This window comes from Nicotiana sylvestris, chromosome 5 (assembly GCF_000393655.2).
Source record: "Nicotiana sylvestris chromosome 5, ASM39365v2, whole genome shotgun sequence".
In the NCBI taxonomy this organism is placed as follows: Eukaryota; Viridiplantae; Streptophyta; class Magnoliopsida; order Solanales; family Solanaceae; genus Nicotiana; species Nicotiana sylvestris.
In genome coordinates this window covers 38,793,306-38,814,233 of record NC_091061.1, presented here as the reverse complement: position 1 = coordinate 38,814,233, position 20,928 = coordinate 38,793,306, and the positions used below count along the sequence as shown (strand labels likewise).

Below are 20,928 nucleotides of genomic sequence, written 5' to 3'. Positions count from 1 at the left end.
GATTTCTCTTTTTTTCTTTTCTTTTTTTATATTCTTTTTTTCATCATTTTTTTTCTTTTCTTTTCTTCGGAGCATTGGGGAACTTTCGGTTCCTCAAACTTTGCTGCAACGGCTAGTCGCGTGGGACTTAACCTTTTCCAATTTTATTTCGCCTTCGTTGCCATTTCTTTTCTGACTTCTTTCTCCCAACTTCAAATTCAGAGCATTTGGGATGGCTTGGCTTTTTTCAACTCTTTGCCGAGACGGTTAGCCACGTGGGACTCAACCTTTTTAACTTTATTTGCCTTTATAGGCACTCCATTTGATTTTCTCTTTCCAACAATTTTGATTTCGAAGCATCGGCCGCCATGGCTAGTCGGGGTCGACTTGATGCCCGTACGAGGCTGGGTGCCTTTCTGCACATTAGCTCGCGCCAAATGAGAACCCTATAAATCAGTCTTGCCATCCTTTCTTTGTCTTAGTTTCGGAACAGTGTTAGACCGAAAGGGATTCAAAGAAAACAAACAATGGAATGGAGAATGAGTTTAAAACAAGAAGTGTCCCTTTCGGGGAAAGGAAAGAAGGACTTATCTGGAGTACATGCGGACTTTAATGAACATGACATGCCTTTTGGACTGGATGCCTAATCTGTGTAAACCGTCCGACTCTCAGAAATGCATCACAATATTTTCCTCAAAATCGAGAAACCTTGCCAGGACTCTGTCGGTGCCGATGGCTGTGAGGATCCCCTTTTCGATCAGGGGCGCCCTTTGCGGGTTTTCACAAGCTGAACTCTCTCATTTTTCTTCTCGCCTTATAGTGCTCTTTACGAGTTTTCACTAACAAGACTCTCTTATTTTTCATTTCTCTTCTTACCATCGCCTCATGATACCCGTGTGAGTTTTCACCAATAAGACTCTCTCATTTTATTTCTCTCATTTTTATTGCATCGGATCCAAGTAGTTGTATTCTCTGATCCTTGAACATTCTCACCGATTGATCGGAAGGACTTGAAAGGATTTGGGTAAAAATGATTTGGATCGAATTACAACTTTGGAACCATTCAGGCGGGATCATCGCCGGACCATTACAACATCTGCCCCAGTTTCACTTTTGGGGGAATTTGTGTTACACCTTGTGTATTCAGCGTTATCATGTTGTAAAGGGGCTAATTCAATAGGAAGATAATTTCTATGAGATATTTAAATGATGCGATAGTTATACGTTAAGATTGGAAGTCATTTGAGTTGTGATTAAAAAAATTCGACAAAGATCGCGCGCAAGTTACGGGTTTAAATTTCACTGGAATTTGGATAAAATATTGATGAGCTTTTCTCTCAATATACTGGGAGTTATGGTGTGTTCTACCTACCGAATCGAAGGTCTATGAGTCTAGTTTCCAACGCAATAAACCTTTCATTAATACGACTTCGGAGTAGAGCGATATTAATATTTTCGTACAGGGGTGCACACTGTTACAGGAACAGTGTGCCTAGTCGGGTTTGTTAAAATTTCTTTATTTAAGTCAATTTTTAAAACAGAACCCCTGCGTTTTATCCTCTCAAAAACAGAACCAAAAACCTAGGGATTTCCTCTCAAACTCCTCCCATCCATCTAGCCAAGCATAACAACAATTTAGTCATCCTCAAGATGGAGAACACCATGGTAGCTTCGGAATCGTGAATTCTTCGGTGTTTCACTTTTCATAGCAAGACTCCGCCTTGAAGTAATTTCGAATTTTGAGTAATTCTGGTCACATAAGGTATGATTTAACTTCCTCTTTGATCTTTGTAAACTTCTACCATAAGAATTCTTAAGAAATAGTTGAAACCTCTATAGAAATGTTCTTAATTTTGTTAAGAAGCCTCTCTTAATATGGCTTGATTGTTGGGGCTGTTCTATATGATTTTATTGTGTTGTTTGGATCTGTGAAGACATGGATGGAATTCTGTTGATGAGGAGATGTAGTAAAGTAAAATTTGGTGGTGTGTTGGGGGGAAATTAATCTACAAAAGAGTCTACAAATTCATGGCCACAAGTTGTTCGCGTAAATGTCTAAATGAAGAATTATATAAGCTATGAGCTTGAATTTGATTTTGAATGGTTCGTATTATGTAGGAAATCATTCCTAAGGCTTTCGAGGTCTCGGAAACAGTATATAACTCCATCGACAAGGTATGTAGGGCTTTCGCTATACTTTTCGGCATGACTAGAATTCGAATAAATGTTTATCGAATTGTTTCATCGGATTCGAGTTATTTCACCTTCAACTTATAAAGATGCTTAGACCTGATCATTTCTCATAGAGTGCTTACTTCAGAGAATATCTATGAATTCTCTATTTTCCTTGTTCCTTGTTTAAAAAGAACTAGAGCCTTTTTACTCGTTCTCATTTCGACATTCATATAAATCATGAATAAGGAACACTTACTTCAAAAGTATTCATAATACATAACTTTCATGTTCTTAGTACTTGTTGGCTCGTAGTTGAAAATTAAATATTTTAGCAACAACCATGATAGTCGAGGAATAATGATGGTATGCCACTTTGACTCTTCTTAGAATATGTCTTTTAAGGTTGGTTTCGCATTGCCCCTATATAATTCATGATTTAGTATATGTATGTATTTACTTTCATTACCGAGCCGCACTATAGACGACCGGGTATGACACATATTGTGTAACCACTGATCAGTTGGGATTACCGAGCTTCACGTGGCCGGGTACGATTCTACTGAGCCTTTATTATGGCTGGGTATGTTATGGATATTATAGCCCCACAGAGGGATTTATTATTATATAATGTGATATATTATAAGTAGCGATAGTGAACGACGATTTCACGAGCATACATTTATATCCAGGTTGAATTTTAGTTTCCTACCGAGGCTAGTTTCAGAATTCAAATTGTCTTTATATCTCTTCTCTTGTTAATTACATTTTTCATGTTACACTTGTCGCCCTACATATTCAGTACATATTTAGTACTGACGCATTTTTATGCACTGTGTTCATGCCCACAGGTTCGGATAGACAGAGCGACGTGCCTCCTCAGTAGGACCCCCAGGATCAGCGTTGGGTTTCGCATTCCACTTCTTCGGAGTTGCTGACTTTGAGTCCATAGGTACTATTACAGATGTATATGTGTGGTTTTGGTCATGTCGGGGGCTTTTTCCCGCCCTGTTGAGATTGTCTTACACTCTTAGAGGCTTGCAGACTAGCGGTCATTGTATATATATATTTTTTGTATCGCCCTATCGGCCTTCTGGATAGCTGTTATACTGTTGTTGCAGCCTTGTTGGCCTAGTTTATATATATATATATATATATATATGTCGTGTTGGGCTCTTCTGCCTACAGGTTATTATATTTCAGATTATATCTCATGGTTGGTTCGCTCGGGCCTTCGGGCATCGGGTGCCAGCCACACCTCCCAAGGTTGGGGTGTGACAAACTTGGTATCAGGCAGGTCAGTCCTAGGGAGTCTACAAGCCGTGTCTAGTAGAGTCTTGTTTATGGTGTGTTGTGCACCACACTTATAAACCTGAGGCTATTGGGCATTTAGGATTATTACTTTCTTCTTGATCTTGATCGTGCAATAGAGCCTAATCATAAGTGTTCATTCCTAATTCTCTTTTTGTTTACCTTTTCAGTGATGCCTAACACTAGGAGACGACAAGTGGTTATGAAATTTATTCAGAGGTTGGATGAGGAGGCGGGAGAGGGCACAAGTCAGATGCCACCTGCTAATGTAGATCAACATGAGCCATAGAATGAGGCTGATTCTCAGGCTTCCGGGGCAGTACCCCTACCACCCCCGGAAGGGCGCAGAGGAGCTAACATACCTCCCGTCCCTCTCCCAGTTGTTCCTTATTAGGACCTAGACATGCGGAGTGTTGTACAATTGCTGACTCAAATAGTGGCCTCCCAGGCCCAACACCAGACCCTCGGTATTGCTGATAGGTCCGTGAGTGCGAGAGTTCGGGACTTTATCAACTTGGATCCTCCAGTATTTACAGGGGTTGATCCTAATGCTGACCCACAGGATTTTCTGGATCATATGCAACAAACCTTACAAATTATACATGCCACAGATGTTGAGTCAGTGGAGTTTACTTCTTATAGACTACGTGATGTTGCTGTGACATGGTATGAGACTTGGAAGCAGACTCGGGGGCCTAATGTGCCACCAGTGACATGGAAGGATTCTCTGAGGCATTTTTAGAGCAATATTTGCCAATCGAGCTTCGAAGAGCCCGACGAGATAGGTTCTTATACTTAGAACAGGGTAATATGAGCATTCGAGAATATAGTATGCAGTTCAACTCTTTGGCTAGGTATGCTCCTACGATTGTTGCTTATATGAGTGATCGGGTACACCAGTTTGTTAGTGGTTTGGGAGCACACTTGATAAATGAGTGCACTACAGCTTCTCTAAACCAAGGAATGGATATTGCCCGTATTCAAGCATATGCACAGGGTCTAGAGGATCACAAGAGGCAACAACGAGCCAATCGAGAGCATGATAGAGGGCAGCAGAAGAGGGCGTGGTTCGCAGGTAACACAGGAGAGTTTCGAGGTGGATTTAGGCCACAGTTTCCCCGGCGTCAGTCTTATCCGGCAGCCAGTGCACCACCACAGTTTCAGGGACATCGACAGGATCGGACCACTTATTCTGTCCAGGTCATAGTTCACGGACCCCAGGTCCACAGTTTAGAGGCGAGTTCAGTCATATGAGGCCTCAATTTCCTAGATGTGATCGATGTGGCCGAAATCATTTTGGACCATGTCTCCAGGGTTCTGATGCATGTTATACATGTGGACAGCCAGGTCATATTATGAGATATTGTCCGATGACAGGTGGATGGGGTATGGCTCAGCCGACGGCATCTGCATGGGCTTCTTCTTCTTCTTCGATACGTCCTCCTAGGTAGAGTATGCAGACATCAGCTGGCAGGGGTAGGGGAAGATTTGGAGCTTCTGGTTCAGGAGGTCACCAGAATTGCATATATGCTTTATCGAGTCGTCAGGATTTAGAGTCATCTCCGGACGTGGTTACAGGTATACTATCCGTCTTTTCTATCGATATGTATGCCTTGATAGATCCTGGTTCTACATTGTCATATATCTCCCCCTTCGTTGCTAGTAAATGGGATAGAGAGCCTGAATTGTTGCATAAGTCCTTTGAGGTATCTACGCCAATGGGTGAGTCTATTGTAGTTAGACGGGTATATCGAAGTTGTGACGTGAAGATTCATAACCGCCATACGTTAGCTGATTTGCATGAGCTAGAAATGGTTGATTTTGATATCATTATGGGTATGGATGGTTGGCTTCTTGTTATGCCAATGTAGATTGCTGGACAAAGATTGTTCATTTTAATTTTCCAGGTGAGCCTATTATTGAATGGAAAGGTGATGCTGCAGCGCCTAAGGGAAAGTTTATTTCTTACCTTAAAGCTCGAAGGATGATTTTGAAAGGGTACATCTATCATTTGGTACGAGTGCATGATATGGAGGTGAAATCTCCAACTCTTCAATCGGTTCCCGTCGTGAATGAATTTCCTAATGTATTTCCTGATGAACTTCCTGGTCTTCCTCCAGAAAAAGAAATCGACTTTGCTATTGATATGCTTCCAGATACTCAACCAATATCTATTCCTCCATACATAATGGCTCCTGCTGAGTTAAAAGAATTGAAAGCCCAGTTGAAGGATCTTCTGAATAAGGGCTTTATCAGACCCAACACATCTCCCTGGGGTGCACCAGTGTTGTTTGTTCGTAAAAAGGATGGTTCGTTAAGAATGTGTATTGACTATCGCCAGCTCAACAAAGTGACTATCAAGAACAAGTACCCCTACCCAGAATTGATGCTTTGTTTGATCAGTTGCAAGGTGCCAAATATTTCTCAAAGATTGACCTTCGATCTGGCTATCACCAATTGCGAGTTAAGGAGAGAGATATTCCGAAAACGGCTTTCCTGACTAGATATGGCCATTATGAATTTCTTGTGATGTCTTTTGGTCTTACTAATGCGCCAGCAGCTTTTATGGATTTAATGAATCGGGTTTTCAAGCCATTTCTAGATATATTTGTAATTGTTTTCATTGATGATATTCTGGTATATTCTCGATCAGAAGCAGAACATGAGGATCATTTGCGTGTGGTGTTGCAAACTTTGAAAAATCAGAAATTATATGCTAAATTCTCCAAATGTGAATTTTGGTTGAATTCAGTGGCTTTCCTTGGGCATATCGTTTCCGATGAAGGTATTAAGGTAGATGGTCAGAAAATTGAAGCAGTACAAAACTATCCTAGACCCACAACTCCTACGGAAGTTCGTAGTTTCTTGGGCTTAGCTGGTTATTATCGGAGAGTTGTTGAGAACTTCTCTTCTATTGCTGCTCCCATGACAAAATTGACACACAAAGCCGTTAAGTTCCAATGGTCTGATGCATGTGAAATGAGCTTTCATGAGTTGAAGAAACGCTTAACATCAGCACCTGTTCTAGCACTTCCTGAAGGATCTGAAGGTTATGTGGTATATTGTGATGCATCCAGGGTTAGATTGGGATGTGTTCTAATGCAGCATGGAAAAGTTATTGCATATGCTTCGAGGCAGTTGCGGAAGCACGATCATAATTATCCGACTCATGATATTGAGTTAGCAGCCGTCGTTATATTTGCCTTGAAAATATGGTGTCATTATCTTTATGGTGTTCATGTGGATATCTATACAGATCACAAAAGTTTACAATATATATTTAAGCAGAAAGACTTGAACTTGAGACAAAGGAGATGGCTTGAATTGCTGAAGGACTATGATGTGGATATTTTGTACCATCCGGGCAAAGCGAATGTGGTAGCTGATGCATTGAGTCGCAAATCCATGGGCAACTTGAAGCATGTAGAAGTTGGGAAATTAGAAATGACTAAGGAGATATATCGATTGGCTAACCTGAGTGTGCGGCTACATGATACAGGTGACCAGGGTGTAGTAGTACAAAATATTGCGGGGTCATCACTGGTAGCTGAGGTGGAAATGCATCAATTTGAGGATCCAGAGCTAGTTAATATTAAAGAGAGCATCCCTTTCCAGAAGAAGTAGTTGTTCGAGCAATCTGATAATGGAATTCTAAAATATAAAGGTCGATGGTGTGTACCTATGTTGGGGAGCCTCGTAAGCAAATTATGACAGAGATGCACCAGTCTCGGTACTCAGTTCATCCTGGTTCAACCAAAATGTATCATGATCTTCATCAGCTATACTGGTGGAACGACATGAAGAAAGATATAGCCACATTTGTGGCTCAGTGTCCCAACTGCCAGCAGGTTAAAGCTGAACACCAAAAACCTGGAGGGCTACTTCAAAATATTGAGATTCCAGCTTGGAAATGGGAATCGATTAATATGGATTTCATTACAGGATTGCCCAATTCTCGCCGTAAGTTCAATTCTATTTGGGTCATTGTGGATAGGCTGACGAAATCAGCTCACTTTCTCCCAGTTAGGACCACCTATTCAGCTGAAGACTATGCGAGCCTGTATATCAAGGAAATAGTTCGGCTACATGGAGTTCCGTTTTCTATTATATCTGACAGAGGTGCCCAATTTACAGCTAATTTCTGGAGGTCTTTTCAAGAAGGTTTGGGTACTCTTGTTAACCTTAGTACAACATTTCATCCGCAGACCGACGGACAAGCCGAACGCACTATTCAGACACTCGAAGATATGTTGCGAGCTTGTGTCTTAGACTTCAAGGGAAGTTGGGAAGATCATTTACCGCTTATTGAGTTTGCCTACAATAACAGTTATCACGACGGTATTCAGATGGCACCTTATAAGGCACTATATGGGAGGAAATGCAGATCTCCTATTGGCTGGTTCGATGTTGGCGAGACAAAGTTGCTAGGACCTGAATTGGTACAGCAAGCTGTAGAAAAGGTAAAGTTGATCCAGGAAAGGTTGCGTACAGCTCAAAGCCGAAAGAAATTATATTCAGATAACCGATGTCGAGACTTGGAATTTGCTGTGGGAGACTGGGTATTCTTGAAAGTGTCGCCTATGAAGGGTGTAATGAGATTTGGTAAGAAAGGAAAACTCAGCCCTAGATATGTTGGGCTATATCAGATTGTTCAGAGAATTGGGCGAGTAGCCTACAAACTTGACCTGCCACCAGAATTAGAAGCAATCCATCCGGTATTTCACATTTCCATGCTTCGGAAATTCTTAGGTGATCCTTCTTGCATCAGCCCTATTGAGGATATTGAAATTTTCGAGAACTTTTCATATGAAGAAATGCTTGTTGCCATTCTTGACCGTCAAATCCGTAAGCTACGGACTAAAGAGTTAGCCTCAGTAAAAGTAGTTTGGAGGAGCAATAATGTAGAGGAAATGACATGGGAGGACGAGGAGGATATGAAGTCCAGGTACCCTCATTTATTTGAGTCTTCAGGTGATATGCTTGAGACAAATATGATAGGTGTTGCACATATATCAACCAGTGACAGTTGAGGTAATTAAGTTATGGCTAACCTTCTTATTATCATTATTGTATAAGTAAATGGTCGTGTGAGGCCAAGTTGATGTTATTATTATGATGTGTAGCCCTGTGTGGCCTTAGATATGTATGTTTAGGCTGATGACAGGTTTTGGATATTCCTATTTATAGGGGAAACTCTGGCGAAATTTTTTTTTTAAAAAAAAGTTCAGAAGTTAAGTTAACTGCAAACATTCGAGGACGAATGTTCTTAAAGAAGGGAGAATGTTACACCTTGTGTATTCGACGTTATCATGTTATAAAGGGGCTAATTCGATAGGAAGATAATTTCTATGAGATATTTAAATGATGTGATAGTTATACCTCAAGATTGGAAGTCATTTGAGTTGTGATTAAAAAAAATTCGACAAAGATCGCGCGCAAGTTACGGGTTTAAATTTCACTGAAATTTGGATAAAATGTTGATGAGATTTTATCTCAATATACTGGGAGCTATGGTGTGTTCTACCTACCGAATCGAAGGTCTATGAGTCTAGTTTCCAACGCAACAAACCGTTCATTAATACAACTTCGAAGTAGAGAGATATTAACATTTTCGTACAGGGGTGCACACTGTTACGGGAACAGTGTGCCTAGTCGGGTTTGTTAAAATTTCTTTATTTAAGTCAATTTTTAAAATAGAACCTCTGCGTTTTATCCTCTCCAAAACAGAACCAAAAACCTAGGGATTTCCTCTCAAACTCCTCCCATCCATATAGCCAAGCATAACAATAATTTAGTCATCCTCAAGATGGAGAACACCATGGTAGCTTCGGAATCGTGAATTCTTCGGTGTTTCACTTTTCATATCAAGACTCCGCCTTGAAGTAATTTCGAATTTTGAGTAATTCTAGTCACATAAGGTATGATTTAACTTCCTCTTTGATCTTTGTAAACTTCTACCATAAGAATTCTTAAGAAATAGTTGAAACCTCTATAGAAATGTTCTTTATTTTGTTAAGAAACCTCTCTTAATATGGCTTGATTGTTGGGGCTGTTCTATATGGTTTTATTGTGTTGTTTGGATCTGTGAAGACATGGGTGGAATCCTGTCGATGAGGAGATGTAGTAAAGTAAAATTTGGTGGTGTGTTGGGGGGAAATTAATCTACAAAAGAGTCTACAAATTCATGGCCACAAGTTGTTCGCGTAAATGTCTAAATGAAGAATTATATAAGCTATGAGCTTGAATTTGATTTTGAATGGTTCGTATTATGTAGGAAATCATTCCTAAGGCTTTCGAGGTCTCGGAAACAGTATATAACTCCATCGACAAGGTATGTAGGGCTTTCGCTATACTTTTCGGCATGACTAGAATTCGAATAAATGTTTATCGAATTGTTTCATCGGATTCGAGTTATTTCACCTTCAACTTATAAAGATGCTTAGACCTGATCCTTTCTCATAGAGTGCTTACTTCAGAGAATATCTATGAATTCTCGGTTTTCCTTGTTCCTTGTTTAAAAAGAACTAGAGCCTTTTTACTCGTTCTCATTTCGACATTCATATAAATCATGAATAAGGAACACTTACTTCAAAGGTATTCATAATACATAACTCTCATGTTCTTAGTACTTGTTGGCTCGTAGTTGAAAATTAAATATTTTAGCAACAACCATGATAGTCGAGGAATAATGATGGTAGGCCACTTTGACTCTTCTTAGAATACGTCTTTTAAGGTTGGTTTCGCATTGCACCTATATAATTCATGATTTAGTATATGTATGTATTTACTTTTATTACCGAGCCGCACTATAGACGGCCGGGTATGACACATATTGTGTAATCACTAATCAGTTGGGATTACAGAGCTTCACGTGGCCGGGTACGATTCTACCGAGCCTTTATTATGGCTGGGTATGTTATGGATATTATAGCCCCCACAGAAGGATTTATTATTATATAATGTGATATATTATAAGTAGCGATAGTGAACGACGATTTCACGAGCATACATTTATATCCATGTTGAATTTTAGTTTCCTACCGAGGCTAGTTTCAGAATTTAAATTATCTCTATGTCTCTTCTCTTGTTAATTACATTTTTCATGTTACACTTGTCGCCCTACATATTCAGTACATATTTCGTACTGACGCATTTTTATGCGCTGTGTTCATGCCCACAGGTTCGAATAGACAGAGTGGTGTGCCTCCTCAGTAGGACCCCCAGGATCAGCGTTGGGTTTCGCACTCCACTTCTTCGGAGTTGCTGACTTTGAGTCCATAGGTACTATTACAGATGTATATGTGTGGTTTTGGGCATGTCGGGGGCTTTGTCCCGCCCTGTTGAGATTGTCTTACACTCTTAGAGGCTTGCAGACTAGCGGTCATTGTATATATATATTTTTCGTATCGCCCTATCGGCCTTCTGGATAGCTGTTATACTGTTGTTGCAGCCTTGTTGGCCTAGTTTATATATATATATATATATATATATATATTTATGTCGTGTTGGGCTCTTCTGCCTGCAGGTTATTATATTTCAGATCATATCTCATGGTTGGTTCGCTCGGGCCTTCGGGCATCGGGTGCCAGCCACACCTCCCAAGGTTGGGGTGTGACAATTTGAATTTTTATTTTGGTGTGACTGAACCCCAGAGAGAGGTTGTCTACGTATCCTTTCGGAATCAAGTCGAACGTAGTTCAGGGAACTTTTTTTTCTTTCGTTTTTCTGTTTTGTTTTGTTTGCTATTTCTTTTTCCTTTCCTTTTCCTCTTTTGTTTTTCTTTTTCTTTGTCTTTTCTTCCTCTTTTTTTTTGTACATTTTTTTCTTTTTCTTTTTCTTTTTTTTTTCATTTCATTTTTCAATAACACTTTCAGGTTCCAAAGAGGCTGATCAAAGAATGGGAGCTGGCTCAAAGGGTTTGCAAAGGGTTGATAGTGTTTGGTTAGCGAGAATGAAAGACTTTGTCATCCCAATTGGAGAATATTAGTACTATATGGAGGATCCAACATAGTACCTTTTGACTGCATTTTCATTGACAGTTATTTCAGGGACATTTCTTTCGATGTGTCCCAAGTGCAACACACTCTTTTGGCAGTACTCTTGTTGTAATGTATGGACTTTTCAAATCTGGGAACCAATTTTGCTTCAGTTGTTCCAACTCTTTGTTTTATTTCCTTAAACTTTATCTTCATTTCGATCTAATCCTTGATTCATTATTTCGAGGCCTGACAGCTTTCAGGATCTGGGCATGAAGTACGCAAGCATGTCATGTTATTGAAATCTGCATTTAACAAAACTAAAAAGAGAATAAGAAAGAAAAATGACAAGATTAAGAAAAGAGATATTCCTGGAAAATGAAATATTAATTTCATTTGAATTTTTAATTTTTGATTTTTTTATTTGATTTTTTTTTCAATTTTTGAAGATAGAAGGGTTTGCATCAGAAAGTAAGACAATAAGGTAAAATATCCAGATCACACCCTAAGATAATCCGGATGCAGAAAGGATAGCAAGACTGGCCACTAAGACTCCCGTTTGATGGAGAACTTTCATGCTTGGCGATCATTTTTGGCTTTTCTTCTATCTCGGCAAAGGCTGCAACGGCTTTCGGTGCCGGATCAAATTCCTCAGCTTCACAAATCATTCTGACCATTGGCCCAATGTTGTGGGCAGGCAACAGATTGTTCATCACATCAGAAGCTTCTTCATCCCGAAAAATGATTCTTTCAGTTTCAATCAAATCTTCAACTACCCTTTTGAGGGTCCAACGGTCCTATGTACTGTGTCCCACTGCTTGAGAGTGATATTCACATCTAGCATCAGCTCGGTGCGAGGGGGACTCGGGGTTCGGCCATTTCGGGGCCACTGGCTGCAATAGATCTAGCCTGATTAGCTTTTGGAACAAGCTTGAATACGATTCACCAATAGGGGTAAACTGATTCTTTCTGAAAGGCTCTCTTGGGCGAGGATTGTATCGGAGATCATTTGGTTGAGGATTATATGGAGCTGGGTAAGGATGTGCATTTCTGGGAGGTGGAGCTCGGTTTTGTGTATAATGTTGTGGCCGCGTGCAAGGTTGCGTGTTCATCACTGTATACCAACAAAACCAACCACCTGAACAGAACCTGACTAATTTGCTCACACCACAACCTCGTTAGTTTTGAGACATTTAACACATAGGAAATCGCACGTTGGGGATGCAATGCACCTAATAGTTAAACATTTCTACCATGCGTTTGAACGGTTGCATATTTCATCCCGGCCTTAACTAACCCTTTAAGTATGTACCTCTTTTCTTTTATTTCTACCTTTATTTAATCACTCTTGATTATTTTTCGTCTCTGTCGCTTTTTATTTTTTTGGCATTCTCCTTTCTTTTTTTTTTTTGGTCACTCTTTTATTTTTTGTCACTCTCTTTTTTTCTCTCTCTTTTTTGTTTCTTTTTTTTTTCTTTTCTTTCTTTTTTTTAGTTTATTTTCCCCCCAATTAATTCTATGGTTATGATCGAATCCGATGGGGATTGCCTACGTATCATGACGCCGTATGAATCAGATCATTACGTAGTTCAGAAAAAATCAGGAATAGAGTACACAAACTAACTCTCGTTTTTTACTCATATACAAATAACTCCACGAAAGCTCCTAACAAGGAAAATAATTTTGGATTTTTTTTTGGTAGAAAGAAAGGATTCAAAAGAAGAAAGAATTTTTTTTTTCAATTTTTTTATAGAATTGTTGAAAGTGAGACTTCTAAAGAAAGCAATTTTTTTTTTTGAAATTCGATTTTTTTTTCATTTTGTTTTTGGAATTGTTGAAAGAAAGAATTAAAAAAAAGATTTTTTTTTCATTTTTAAAGTTTCTTTTTTTTTGAATTTTTTGAAATAAACACTTCTAAAGAAGAAATAAATTATTTTTGAATTTCAAATATTTGTTTTTCAATTTTTGAAAAAAAAAAACTTCTGAAGTAGAAAAAAAAATATTTTGGAATTCAACAATTTTTTTTTTGGAATTTTCGATTTTTTTTTCTTTTTCATTTATTTATTTTTTGTGATATTTGAGGAAAAAAAATCTGATTTTGATTTTTTTTTTTGTAGAAGAAAGACTTATAAAATAAAAAAGCAAAAAATATTTTTGAATTTTTTTTCAAAAATTGGGGTCTCTTAGAAATTATTTTTTAAAGAAGGAAGTAAAGGGAAATATATTTGATTTTTTTTTTTTTGAAAATTGGGGGCCGGAACCGATTAGGTTTGCCTACGTATCTCACATCCGATGAGAATCAGACCTGCGTAGTTCGGTAAAACTGGGTACCTTTTTTTTAATAATTCTGCTACACTAATTTTCTAAAGCCGGTCGACAATGCAAGTAAGTCTTCCAAATGATGTATCAAGTAGCACATACGTGAACATGATGGACTCAAATAGGATACCTGTCTTATACAGATCCGACCCTTGTGTCGAGTTTCGCTAAGTTAAATGCATGTGATGCACATAGAGCTAACCTACTAGGAAAATCTGGTATGAGGTGTTCTCCTAGGTTTAAATCTTGGTGGAATAGGTATCTAGACTGGCTTACTCGAGCGGACAACTCGAGCCGAGGAGGATCAGTGTACCGATAACATTGCTTTCCGGCTTAACTGGTGGTGCTCCCCGCCTAAAATAGGTGTGACTAAAATCCTTCACCGGGTAACAAACAACTCGGCTATCTCAAAGAAAGTGGGCTATGTCAAGCAAATGCCCAATTTTAATTCAAGAAGACTCGGAGGGGGTGCGTGAGAAGATAGTTTATATGTACCGTTCAAAAATATCAAAGCGGTAAAAAGCAAACAAGTAGCACATTATATCCAAATAAATCACAGTATATACAAAATTAATAAAACCAAATAAAAGTCAACATGTACAAGCTCGAATTCTGGTTTTCCCCAGCAGAGTCGAATGAGTGTCACCCCTTTTTACCCCTCCAAGAGATAAGTGTGCAAAATGTAACAAATTGTGGGTTAAAGAGCTTTTCCAATTAAAGTGACAAATTTGAAGTATGGATTATTTTATTTACAGAGTCGCCACTTGGAATTAATTTTTACTGGTGTTCCAAGTCACCTTTTATTTGAATCCCTATTCAAAGGAAGGTTTGACTCTATTATTATTGGTCTGCGAAAACAAAGTTCGGGTAAGGAATTTTGTTGACCGGGGAGAAGGTATAAGGCATTCCCTGAGTCCCGTGGTTCTAGCACGGTCACTTTATTGACTACATTTGGCTTGAATTAAACTTGGATAAACTGTGGTTTATTTGATTTTTATGCTTTTCTTATGTCCGTTTTTATTTATTTTAAAAAAATTAAAGAAAAGATTTGAATAATAATCTACAACTTAACTAATAAGAGAAAATTATTGTTATGAATACTAATTTAAAAGATGAGAGTAATGAGAGAAAATTATCAATTGACATTGCTTAAAACTAGTAAGATGTGGGCTTGTCTTGACATTGAATGAGACAACCCACTATTGGGTTGATGGAGTCAAATGGGCTCATGTCCAAGAGAAAATCTAAAAGCCCATATGCTTTTGGACTTTAAATCTGCAGATATGGCCTTTTAAAGCTATGTTACAGATTTGGTCATATCTTGCTATTTGCAATCCGTAGCCAACTATTTACAAAAATAAATTTACAGATTGTCTTTCTAATCTACAACTTAACTACCTTACTAAATAAGTATTTTTTAAGAGATAAAAAAAGATTATTGGGACTCTAAAATATTATTATTATAATAATAATAATAATAATAATAATAATAATAATAATAATAATAAAAACTTAGCTTGGTGATAACAAAGGGACAAACATGGCTACAAGGGTTCAAATTTTAATATATATGTTCCTTTCAAACAACCAAATTTCAGTGGAATTATATCTAATGCTTTGCAAAAATAAAAATAATTAAAGATGCTTAACACAATTTAATTAACTAACATATCGTTATAACATTATCAAACATTCAAGAGCATATAAAAATGAATTACAATAGAAGGATAAAGCTACTAATATTTTCCAGCGTCATTATCTTTCATTCCAACTCGATTTTATGAGTTTACATGGTCCGAAAATTACCTGGACAGCAGAAAGAAGAACAAATACATCAGAGTCAGCTCTTTCCAAAATCAACAACAAAACAATTAAACGGGCAGCAACAACAGCAAAAGACAGCGACAACCGGCAGATTCAAATCCAAGAAAATAAACTAGAAATACCCCAGTAAAACAGTATAATTATGTAATTCCAGAAAAATCTTTCAAGACTACTCTATTTTCCTTAAACAAGTTTTTCACTTAAGAATAAACTCATAAAAGCTGCTAAGGGATATTATAGCTACTGGTTTTTTCACTTTTTTTGTGTGTCTAGCTCCCAAAGTAACATGGAGTGTCCTCCTTTTATATCAAAACAATCAGCTATTTCAAAAAAAATTAAAAATCAATCTTTTTGATAAAATTTTCTACAAAATCTGCTCTTAAATTCAAAATGCCAGACTTTCTGGTTCAAATCTTGTCAAGTATTTCAAACAAAATCTGCTCTCCACTATTCAAAGACAAACTTTTATTTAAACACTGTCCAAAGGTCTACATTTTCTTACCAAACAATTTGACTTTTGAGTGTTGTACTCAAAGAGTCTTGAAGTAGTAAATAAACAATCAAACAAGTACCATATACTCTTAAGTATTTTTCACTACCTCACTTTTATCAACACAAAACTATTTTACTACTTCAACAAGTGCAAAAACAGAAAATTTGACATTTCAAACTTCAAAAACTAATGCTAAAATAATTAATAATAGACAAAAATAAGATCTGAAAAAATAAAAATAAAATAAAAAATCAGCCACGAAAAATAATAGAATTTTTACCATTTTATAATTCAAGTGGCCGAAAAAATGGTGGTATGTCAAAAGAGGGTGTTCGGGGAGGTCGCCGAAATTTGGCCGGATTTTGATCGCAGGATTTTCATGGTGAAATTGGCATCAATAGCTAGGTCTTGAGGAACTCTATCCATTGATATAAGTATTGTGGGGTGGTAGCGGTTGGAGCTTCAAGAATTTGGGCAAAAAAGTGACGGAACAGTTTCCTAGATCTAAGATTCAAGGAGTTTGAGGGATTTTTGAAGGATTTGGTTTGGATATATGGAAGGAGGAAGTTGTGGAGATTACATGGTGTGAATTTGGAGGTGTTTGGAGGTGGTCCGCCGCCGGCGGCGATTTCCGGTCGGCGGCGGTGGGCGGAGCTGGGGCGGCGTAGAGAGAGTGAAGAGAGAAGAAGGAGAAAAGAATTATGGGTGAAAATGAGGATAATTTTCAGATTTTTGAGGCTTTAAATACCTAGGCCAAGAGTGAATGAGATCCATTGGATCAAGATGGAATGAATGGGTATGATTTGATCTTGTTTCACTTAGTGAAACGACGTAGTTTTGAGGCAAAACTACGTAGTTTCAGACCCTTTCAATGACAGCCCTTTATCTTGCACTCTTGGACACTTTTTCTTTCAAATTTGGCCAAATTTCTTCTTTAATCCTACTTATTAAACTAATTTTACACAAATAAATTAATTAAATAACTTATTCTAATGATCAATTAACTAGATTAATTCACCAACTGAACAGCTAGTTAATTCTTAAAATGCACAAATGAAGAAAGAACTATATTTTTTTTTTAGTATTTTATGATAGGAAATATGCAATTAAAGTCACAAAAATTGAGAAAAATAATTAAAATAATAAAACACTAATAACTTTAGGAGGTATGAAGACGACCTCAGAATGGAATTCTGATGGTTCCGTTAGCTCCGTTGGGTGATTTCGGATTTAGGAGCGTGTTCGGATTGTGTTTTGGAGGTCCGTAGCTAATTTAGGCTTGAAATGCCAAGAGTTGAATTTTTGAAGTTTCCGGTTAGATAGTGAGATTTTGATCCGAGGGCCGGAATGGAATTCCGAAAGTTGGAGTAGCTCCTTAGTGTTGGATGTGACGTGTGTGCGAAATTTCAGGTCATTCGGACGAGGTTTGATTGACTTTTTGATCGAAAGCATATTTGGGAGTTTTTAAAGTTCTTAGGCTTGAATCCGATGCGAATTGGTTGATTCGATGTTGTTTGAGGTGTTTGTAAAATTTGTATAAGTTTGGATAGTGGTATATGACTTGTTTGTGCTTTTGGTTGAGGTCTCGGAGGCCTCGGGATGATTTCGGGTGGTTAATGGAAAGTTGAAAAGCTGGAGTTTGCAGCTGAAGTCTTTGGGCTATTGTCATAACCGCATCTGCGGTTGAGAGGCCGCAGATGCGACTCCAGCAGATGTGGAACCAAACCGCAGAAGCGGCCAAGAGGAAAGTGAGCAGGAATTGCAGAAGCGGATGTGTTACCGCACCTGCGTGACCGCAGATACGGCGTATGGGTCACAGGTGAGGAGAGGAATTTTAAGCGAGAACCGCAGAAGCGGTTCTCTTGACTGCAGAAGCGGTATCGCAGATGCGAAAGTTGAGCCGCAGATGCGACTTTGCTGGGCAGAATAATCAGAATTCGAGGGTTTAGTTTCAAAAGTTAGAAATTGATTTGGAACTCGGGAGAGGGTGATTTGGGAGGAATTTGAAGAGGAAATCAGTGGGTAACAATTCCTTAACCCTTTCTAGTTGTATTCCATTAATCTATTGTTAGTTTTGCCATTTAATTTCGGATTGGAAATGAAAATTGGGGAAAAAATGGAAGAAAGTTCTTAGACCTAGAATTCGAATTTTGACTGGAAATTTGACCATGAATTTGGATAATTTTGGTATGCATGAACTCGTAAGAGGATGAGGATTCTGAAAACATAAATTTTACCCGATTTCGAGACGTGGGCTCAAGGGACATTTTGGTCATTTTTACCTAATTTCGCGTATAAGCTTAGAATTTATTTGTAGAATCAATTACTTGAAGTGTTATTTACATTATGCAATTGAATTGAATAGATTTGGGTCATTTGGAGTCGAGTACTCATGACAATCCCGTGGTTTCAGATTAATTTTGAGCTGTTTCGAGGTAAGTGGCTTGCCTAACCTTGTGTGGGGGACTTTCCCCTTAGAATTTGGTATTGTGATAATTGAAATGCCTTGTACGTGAGGTGACGAGTGCGTACTTGTGTTAATTGTTGAAAATCCTGTTTTCACTAAAGTAGCTTTAAATGTGTTTTTCCTTTCGTGCTTATACTACTTGGAATTTAAGCCTACTGGCTTAGGGAAGCATGTCTAATTGACTTAATTGCTTTATTTGCTTAAACTGCCTTATTTGTATTACGTGAAGCATGTTAGGTTAGAATTACCTATTTTACCTTGGTATGAAGTTGAGTTTAATTGAGTATTCTTTGTGCTATTGCTGTGTGTTTTACTTTGGGACTACGGGACGACATTCCGGGAGATCCCCTGTACGTATTTATGGTTTGAACTGAAGTGCGAGATACCGAGAGATCCCCAACACGTATATTGAGGATACCAAGAGATCCTCGGGATACCAAGAGATCCCTAGGATATATTGAGGAAACCAAGAGATCCTCGGGATACCAAGAGATCCTCGGGATACCAAGAGATCTCTGGCATATATTGAGAGTACTAAGAGATCCTTGGGATATTGAGAGATCCCCGGTTATTATCTTTGTGCAGAGTGGTATTCCTTGTGATTGCTTTTGCCTTTGTTTTCGTTGTTGTTATCCTTATTATCCTGTATTAATGCTTACTGTTATCTTTCAACTGTACTGTTTTATCTTATACTGTTATACCTTATATCTCATTTAATCTCAGTAGGGCCCTGACCTTCCTCGTCACTACCCGATCGAGGTTAGACTTGGCACTTACTGAATACCACTGTGGTGTACTCATGCCCTTTCTATGCATATTTTTTATGTGCAGATCCAGGTACCTCCACTCAGACCTATCACGCGTGAGACGAGGCGCTTGTAGAGACTCCGAGGTATATCTGTCGCGTCCGCAGACTGAAGAGTCCATTTCTACTCTCCCTTTTTGTATTAGTCCTTATGTACTTTTGTTTCTTTGTTAGGTATTCTGGAGTTAGATGCTTATAGACATTCAAATGCTTGTGATCATGAGATTCCGGATTTTGGAAAATGTTATTAGTTTCGAGAGTTGTTATTGTGTATGTCGAGCGGTATTTTAAACACTGTTTTATTTCACTATTTCGTTTTTAATTATTTCTTCCGCAATTTTATTTATTTTCCGCATTGATAGGCTTACTTAGTCGTAGAGACTAGGTTTTGTCACGATGGTTCACGGAGGGCGAACCGGGAACGTGACAGATTCATGATGTTTACAAATGATTGGGGTCCCCTTTATATAATAGGGGAACCTTAAATAAGGTACATTTCTATTTACAGTAAAGAATCTTATTGGGACAGCTGTCTAACCGCCTAGTACGAATTCGTACAAATCTATTCCGGGATTTACGCCATGATCTTGGGGACGTGGCAGGAATCTTGCTCATTCTGTTACAAATCCATAACTGCATTATCTCGAGGTCAGCCATATTAGGCTTTGACGTTCCTCGAACACTTAGTTCTTCGAGCCTTGTACTCTGCAATCGAGCTCGAGCCTGGTCCATCGAGTTCGAACTCGATCTATCCTGAACTCGGGCTTAAGGCGATCCCTCGAGCCCGGAAAATCAGGCATTCCTAATTTTGACCGTATATAATAGGCATAGGTATAACGATGCAATTATCATTTATCAAGAGCGTGCCCTACCAATGAGCTATTCAACAAACAAATGCACAATCCCGTCTATGCCGAAGTCTGTTTGCTCTTGGCCTTAAGAGATGGTATATAGACCATCTGCTCGAAATAAATCCATTTGTGTTTCTTTTGTACAAAGTTTGTGTCTGAAATGATGACATAATTTATACCACAAGACTACCATCAGTTGTTGAAGTTCTGTTTCATTTATGTAATCTTCTTAGTTACTATATATCTTATGATTTTAATAAGTTTAAAGCCTTACTCCTTTAACCATGCGCACAGAATTGTCGATATTTTTTTCTTTGTAAGTCGTCCGATTCGGACCAATCACCAATTTATTTTTAGAACGCCGGAGCAACTTATCCTATTTTGTGCTAAGTATATGGTCAAGCTAAATTTTAAAAAAATAAAAATAACATTTGTAATTTCAAACAAATTGTCCCCTTCTTAGCTTTAAATATATAAATCTTTTTATGTATTTTGTTTATTCTATTTTCCAATTTTATCAAATAAAATTCCCAAAATACATCGGTATAGTAGTTAGGCAGCTGCGTTTATTTCCATACATAGATTTGCTTTCTTGTGTTATAAAGATAAAATTAGGCAATTTCACGAATGGTCACTCGACTTTCATTTTATTAGAAAAAAGTCATTGTAATGCTTTTGTATAAAAAAGCCAAATCACATTTCTATAAGTATCATAGGTTATCACTAGGAGC

General features: G+C 38.1%; 1 long non-coding RNA gene across 1 annotated transcript; it reads right to left on the bottom strand.

The window, feature by feature from the left end:
* Positions 1 to 15,411: 15,411 nt before the first annotated feature.
* On the bottom strand, positions 15,412 to 16,787 carry LOC104240980 (uncharacterized). Its single transcript, XR_714597.2, has 2 exons — positions 16,355 to 16,787; positions 15,412 to 15,563 (listed from the first exon to the last, which is right to left on the bottom strand). It is a non-coding gene; the product is annotated as an uncharacterized lncRNA (long non-coding RNA).
* Between the last annotated feature and the right edge of the window lie 4,141 nt (positions 16,788 to 20,928).